The sequence below is a fragment of the Salvelinus sp. IW2-2015 genome, unplaced genomic scaffold (genome assembly GCF_002910315.2).
Source record: "Salvelinus sp. IW2-2015 unplaced genomic scaffold, ASM291031v2 Un_scaffold3720, whole genome shotgun sequence".
Classification (NCBI taxonomy): domain Eukaryota; kingdom Metazoa; phylum Chordata; class Actinopteri; order Salmoniformes; family Salmonidae; genus Salvelinus; species Salvelinus sp. IW2-2015.
Genome location: NW_019944997.1, coordinates 49,775 through 57,048, shown reverse-complemented (window position 1 = coordinate 57,048; position 7,274 = coordinate 49,775).

Here is a 7,274-nt window from a genome sequence, read left to right as displayed (position 1 = left end):
CAGAACCCCAGCAGCAACAGGGAGGGTACGCAACGCAGCCCCAACAGGAAGAGACCGAACCAACAAACCCAGGGAGGAACGCAACAGCCACAAGCCAGGGGGACCAACCAGCCAACCAGGGAGAGACGAACCAACCAGCACAACCAGGGGAGGGTCAACCGCCCGCAACAGGGAGAGACCACCAGCGCACAAGCAGGGAGAGACCGAACGCAACCAGCCAAGCAAGGAGGGACCAACAGCCAAACCAGGGAGGAAGCCAACAAGCCACAACCAGGGGAGGGGACACAGGACACGAGGGAGGGGAACCGGAACCAGCAGCACGCAGGGAGGGATCAACCAGCCACAACAGGGGAGGGGAGCCGTAACCAGCCAACCAGGAGGAACCAACCAGCCACAACAAGGCGAGGAACCCACCAGCCACAACCAGGGAGGAGACGCAACCAGCCACCAGGGAGAGACGAACAACCAGCACCACAGGAGGGACGACCAGCCCAACCAGGGAGAGACACCAGCCTTCAACCTATGGAGGAACCAGACCAGCCACCACCAGGGAGGGACCGAACCGCCACAACGCAGGGAGGGACCATCAGACCTAACTCAGGGAGAGACAACAGCCACAACAGGGAGGGAAACCAGCCACAAGGCAGGGGAGGACCACCCGCGCACAGGGAGGACCAACGCAGCCACAACAGGGAGAGACGACCAACCAGCAACAGGGGGGGACAACCAGCCACAACCAAGGAGAGACCAACAGCCAAACGCAGTGGGAGACCACCCAGCCACACCAGGGAGAGACAACCAGCCACACCAGGGGGAGAGACCAACCAGAGATAGGAGAGAGGGGAGTAAGAGGAGGGAAAAATATGATCTGGGAACATACTGTCTCAGAACCAGCCGTCTGCATTAGGCTTGGTAAAGCATCGATCCTGGCCTGGGCTGCTGGCTCTGAACACCAACATGCTACAGCATACACCGCGGCCACGACCACCACAGCACACACACAACACTCCACACAACACACACACAACCGTACAATTTGTCTTTATGACACACAATCACACCTCACAACACGGACACAGCACACAACACACACCTTGACACAGCACTTGATGACATTACACTATCGGCACAGCGCATCCACACTTCACCTCACAACTGGCTGGCTGTTGTTAAGAGCATTATTAACAATACCACTTCTAACATTAGCTGCCATGGGTTTCTCAAATCACCAGGCACAGTATGTGTGTGTTGTGTGTGTTGGTGGTTGGTGTGTGTGTGTTGTGTGTGTGGTGTGTTGTGTGTGGTTGTGTGTGGGTGTGTGTGTGTGTGTGTGTGTGTGTGGTGGTGTGTGGTGTATTGCTGCCCAAGTGGCTGTAATCAAATTATTTTTAGTATTAGCGCATCCTTTGGCATTGATGACAGCTTTTGCACACTCTTGAATTCTTTCACCACGCTTCATGAGGTAGTCCCTNTATTGGTTGATAATGTCCAGTGTGAAAGATTATGTTCTGCATCATTAGAACATACTGGAACACTGTAACACATGCATAAATCCTTCCAAATGCACCACTAGTAAATCACAATAAAAATCCCTTATAGTGGGGATAAAAGGATGAATTGTTGTTGCTGAATATAATACAACAGAATTATAACAGACCGTCAAAACATCCCAAATAATAGCTACGCACCCGAAATACCGCTAGACATTCCGGGAAAAAAGATTCCAGGAAAAACCAAAGTGCACAATTTAGTACTATTGCTCACAGAGATACACAATACAACATTGAGGAGAGAAGGGGAGAGCGGGCAGGCAATGGGGGATAAAACACGGCCTTTAGGGGGAATATGGCGAATTCTCTACAATCACCAGGGAAACATCGCAGAGCGTTAACCGCACAACCATCGACACCACCAAAACACCATCAGCTACACACGGCCAGAGGACGAGACAACGGGAGGATTCAGGGGATACACTGTACGTTAAATAAATACACATATATTGTACCAACGTCATTCATTTCACTGTGTGGCCATGTTGAAGATGCGATGGGGGTCCCGCTCTCAACGAACGAATGAACGCTCGCCTGCTCCCTCTCTCTCAAACGGTTGTGTGTTGCGCGAACTGGGCCTCGAGCGCCGGTCCGGTTAACGCGTACCGAGGATGAACATTAACAGAACGTTCACAAGCACCAGAACCGCGATCACCGTGAACACAACGAATGTCTGGACATCCAAGGCCATGGTGCAATGCTGCAAGGCGAGAGGGATGCGGCTGCTGCCGTGTCTGTGTGCTCCTTGTCCGGATGACGGTAGGCGCGCGCTGCTGCTCTGCTCCGGTCTCGACCGGGACTGTTTGAATTTAACGGTCCAGACAGCATCCACCATTTGGCTACAGATTGAAAAGAAAAAGACAGCGGAAAAAACGGCCTCCCAGGCTACGCTTCTTGTCTTCACCCTACACGCGCTATTGCAGCTCATAAAAGGCTCGGGGACAGATGGATCATCATCATCCTCACCATCATCATCCTCATCACCATCCGTCAGCAGCACCGATTATTCTCCTCGGGTCAACACCCGTGTTCGCTTTTTCTCTCCCTGAACCGACACTGTCGGGATTCAGGCCAGCTGACACTCAACAACACACGAGAGTATTGTCTGTCTGTCTTTCTGTCTGTCTGTCTGCGGGCTGCGCGCGGGCTGCTGAGCCTTCTGCTTGACTTGGACCGGAGAACAGAGAGAGAGCGGCTGTGAAGCAGAGCGAGCTTGAGAGTCGGTCCTGCCAGAATACTGATCAGCGCTCAGCCGCGAGACAACCGGGATCACTGACCACCGAAGAGAGGAGGGAGGCCTCGACAGTGCTTGAAGCTCACAAACACTATTTACCTCTGAGTGAGGCCAAACCATAACCCTATTCAACCAAAAACCAAACCACAAACAATATTTACCTCTGAGTGAGGCCAAACCATAACCCTATTCAACCAAAAACCAAACCACAAACAATATTTACCTCTGAGTGAGGCCAAACCATAACCCTATTCAACCAAAAACCAAACCACAAACAATATCCTATCCACCTCACCTCTTAAATATATGTTTTTATAATAGTACCCCCTCTAGCACATTGCTCTATGAATCATTTATCATTCCCAACCTTTATTATCTTCAACCTGTGATGAAGGTCAATTAATGTCAGATTTAATTAAAGGTTTTATTCCCCCCGTGAAATGACCATTGGCATTTTCCTGACATATTCTTACAGTAGGCCTAATCATTTACATTACATTTAAGTCATTTAGCAGACGCTCTTATCCAGAGCGACTTACAAATTGGAAAGTTCATACATATTCACCCTGGTCCCCCCGTGGGAATTGAACCCACAACCCTGGCATTGCAAGCGCCATGCTCTACCAACTGAGCCACACGGGACCATAATCAATCTGACTCTATGCCCTAGGGTCTATAGGTGATCTAATTGACAGCCCTATATAACTCCATAGATAGATTCTATAAACAATGGCAAACACAGCCCTTTAACTCCATAGATAGATTCTATAAACAATGGCAAACACAGCCCTTTAACTCCATAGATAGATTCTATAAACAATGAAACACAGCCCTTTAAACTCCATAGATAGATTCTATAAACACATGGCAAACACAGCCCTTTAACCCATAGATAGATTCTTAAACAATGCAAACACAGCCCTTTAACGCATAGATAGATACTATAAACAATGGCAAACCACAGCCCTTTAACTCCATACGATAGGATTTCATAACAATGGCAAACACAGCCCTTTAACTCCATAGATAGATTCTATAAACAATGGCAAACACAGCCTTTTAACTTCCATAGTCGATAGATTCTATAAACAATGGCAACACAGCCCTTTTAACTCCATAGATAGATTCTATAAAACAATGGCAAACACAGCCCTTTAACTCCATAGATAGATTCTATAAACAATGCAAACACAGCCTTAACTCCATAGATAATTCTATAAACAATGGAGCAAAACACAGCCCTTTAACTCCCATAGATAGATTCTAATAAACAATGGCAAACACAAGCCCTTTAACTCCATAGATAGATTCTATAAACAATGGCAAACACAGCCCTTTAACTCCATAGATAGATTCTATAAACAATGGCAAACACAGCCCTTTAACTCCATAGATAGATTCTATAAACAATGGCAAACACAGCCCTTTAACTCCATAGATATTGTATTGAAGACCACTCCTCTGCAGATGAACTACTTACTCCAGGCCACGCCCCTTTGCACTACACCTGTTCCCACACCTGTTGTCACTCCAGAATCACCACTCCTCAGGTTTGTCTCACTCCTCACCTTGCCATCTAACCACCTTTTCCCTTCCTGAACACACCAAATCCTTTGATGGTAATGTGACGGGTGGCATCTCTTTCCTTCCCTATTGTGTGTGATATAATCAGTATACGCCTGGTTGTTATAGTGCAAATATCTGAACATGTATTATGCTGCCAGTTCCTCTAGTCCAGGTATTCACAAACTGGAAGGCCCGTATCCATAGAAACACATACCAGCCAAACTGACTAAAGACAAGTATGTGCTGAAGAACTTGCTCTATCTGGAGGTAGATCAGGACGTTAGAAGGGCATAGTCATTGTTTCTCAGTAATGACCCCTTTGCATGAGAACCCTGATTTCCGACCTGGGATGAACGGAGGCTTCTCTACATGGAGAAGTAAGGGCATCAATGTCGTCAAACATATTGTTCAGGGTGATAATCTAACGTTTGACCAGATTGTTAGTAAATTTGGCATCTTTAAGAGTGACTTTCAAAAATTCTTTCAAATTCTTAATTTCATAACTGCATCCAGATGGCTTCTCCATCTCTCCTATTGAGAACCTCTTGAAGAATACGCAGCTGAAATATATCACTCAACACTTTTATAATTTACTGTGCAATCTGAAGAAAGATAAGACAGACAAAACTAAGGTGATAGTGGAGACTGATAGGCTCCCAATAGAGCTTGCAGACTCGAAAGAAAAATGTGTGTACAACCATCCCATTTTCTAGCTTGCAACTCAGCCTGGGAAATGCAATTTAAGATCCTACATCGACTGCATGTCACTCCTGTATCTAGACAGAAAGAACGCTAATTTGTCTAGTGTTTGTAATAAGTGTCAGGGTGCGAAAGGTTCTCTTGTTCATTGTTTCTGGGATTGCCTTACATAAAGGACAGGTTCTTCAGGAGCCAGATTCTGTTTTTGAATGCCCTCCAGCTGGGTGCAAAGTCTTGTATTCTAGGAGCCAGAGATGAGCTGCCTCTTACATGATGTTATTCACATCTTTTACACATTTTACTACATTGTGCAGAAAAGTGTATTCTGCTGTGGATATCTGATCAGGCATCCGCATGGACAGAACAATGGAGTGAATGGGAACAAAGGGCCATTGATTTATCCCCCAATGAGACTTTCTCTACAGCGCATTGAATAATAAGCCTTAACAATTCCTTAAGTTGTGGGACCTCTTCTTGAAGTATGTTGGCCTAAACAAAGCCCAAATGTTCATTTGTAGGCTCTATGTAGGCTATGATCCTACTCTATGTAGACTATGATTCTACTCTACGCAGGCTAGGATTCTACTCTATGTAGGCTCTAAGTAGGCTATGATCCTACTCTGTGTAGACTATGATCNAGTAGGCTATGATCCTACTCTGTGTAGACTATGATCTTACTCTATGTAGACTAGGATCCTCTATGTAGGCTCTAAGTAGGCTATGATCCTACTCTGTGTAGACTATGATCTTACTCTATGTAGACTATGATTCTACTCTATGTAGGCTCTAAGTAGGCTATGATCCTACTCTGTGTAGACTATGATCTTACTCTATGTAGACTAGGATCCTCTATGTAGGCTCTAAGTAGGCTATGATCCTACTCTATGTTTACATCTATGTGGCTTTAAAGTAAGACAAATACTCTTAAATATATCATATCAACATATCATAAATATGTCAATAATATCATAAATATATCATACCAAAATATCATATCAATCATATACAATCAATATATCATATCATATATCATGTCAAATATATGATATATATATATATTGATAAATTGATATAATATATTTGATATGATATTTTGGTATTGATATTATAGATATATTTATGATATATTGACATATTTAATGATATGTTGATATGAATATATTTAAGAGTATTTGTCTTAAATACAAAATATCATATCAATATATCAAATCAATATATCATATCAATATATCATGTCAATATATGATATATAATATATGTTTATTATTAAATATTGTAATTATTGATATGATTTTGGTATGATATATTTATGATATATTGACATATTTATGATATGTTGATATGATATATTTATGAGTATTTGTCTTACTGTAAATCCACAAAAGTTAATAAAATTAATATTACAAAATCAACACAGCCCTATAACACCATAGACTGTAAAACACAGATAAAGAATGGAAACGAAGTTCTATTTAGTTGTATCGGCAGCGGTGCAAATCCATTATTACAAGCAAGGGTGACACCCTGTGCCTGCACCTCATTGTTGGGTGGATGAAGAGGGGCACAATATGGTCATGAAGGATTTCATGCAGGAGAAAAATTCTTTCTCCGTCCCGCTATAGGCCGGCCCCGGCTATGGCTTTCGCAGTGGTGTGTGTGTGTGTGTGTGTGTGTGTGTGGTGGGTGGTGTGGTGTGTTGTGGTGTGTGTGTGTGTGTGTGTGTGTGTGTGTGTGTGTGTGTGTGTGTGTGTTTATGATCTCACATTCTCTAGACAGCTTTGCAATGCAGCTAGGCTACAGATCAAAGAATATTAGGTAACCAATAACCAGTGAAATCACTACATCAAGGGGCAATATATATAACAATACATAGGGATGTTTTATACACGACATGCCTGTACATGCTGAAGAGAAATCCCATCCTCAAACCCAAACTGCTTTCAGCAGAGCTCACAGAAGCCCTATGACACCATCAGGGCTGGAAATAGTCCAGAGATTCTCAAAAACCTTTTCCTCTCCCTCTCGTCTGTCTATCTCATGCGTAGCCGCAGTTACATAAGGCTGGGAGCTCTCTCTCTTTTCTCTCTCTCTCTCTCTGTGTGTGTGGCTCTTGGGCACTCTGCTCCATCCCTGACAATTTAGACAACAAAGGTCACATCTGAAATCTAAATCTAACACCAAGACAGCCCTGCTAATGCTTCATGAATAAAACACACACAACCAAA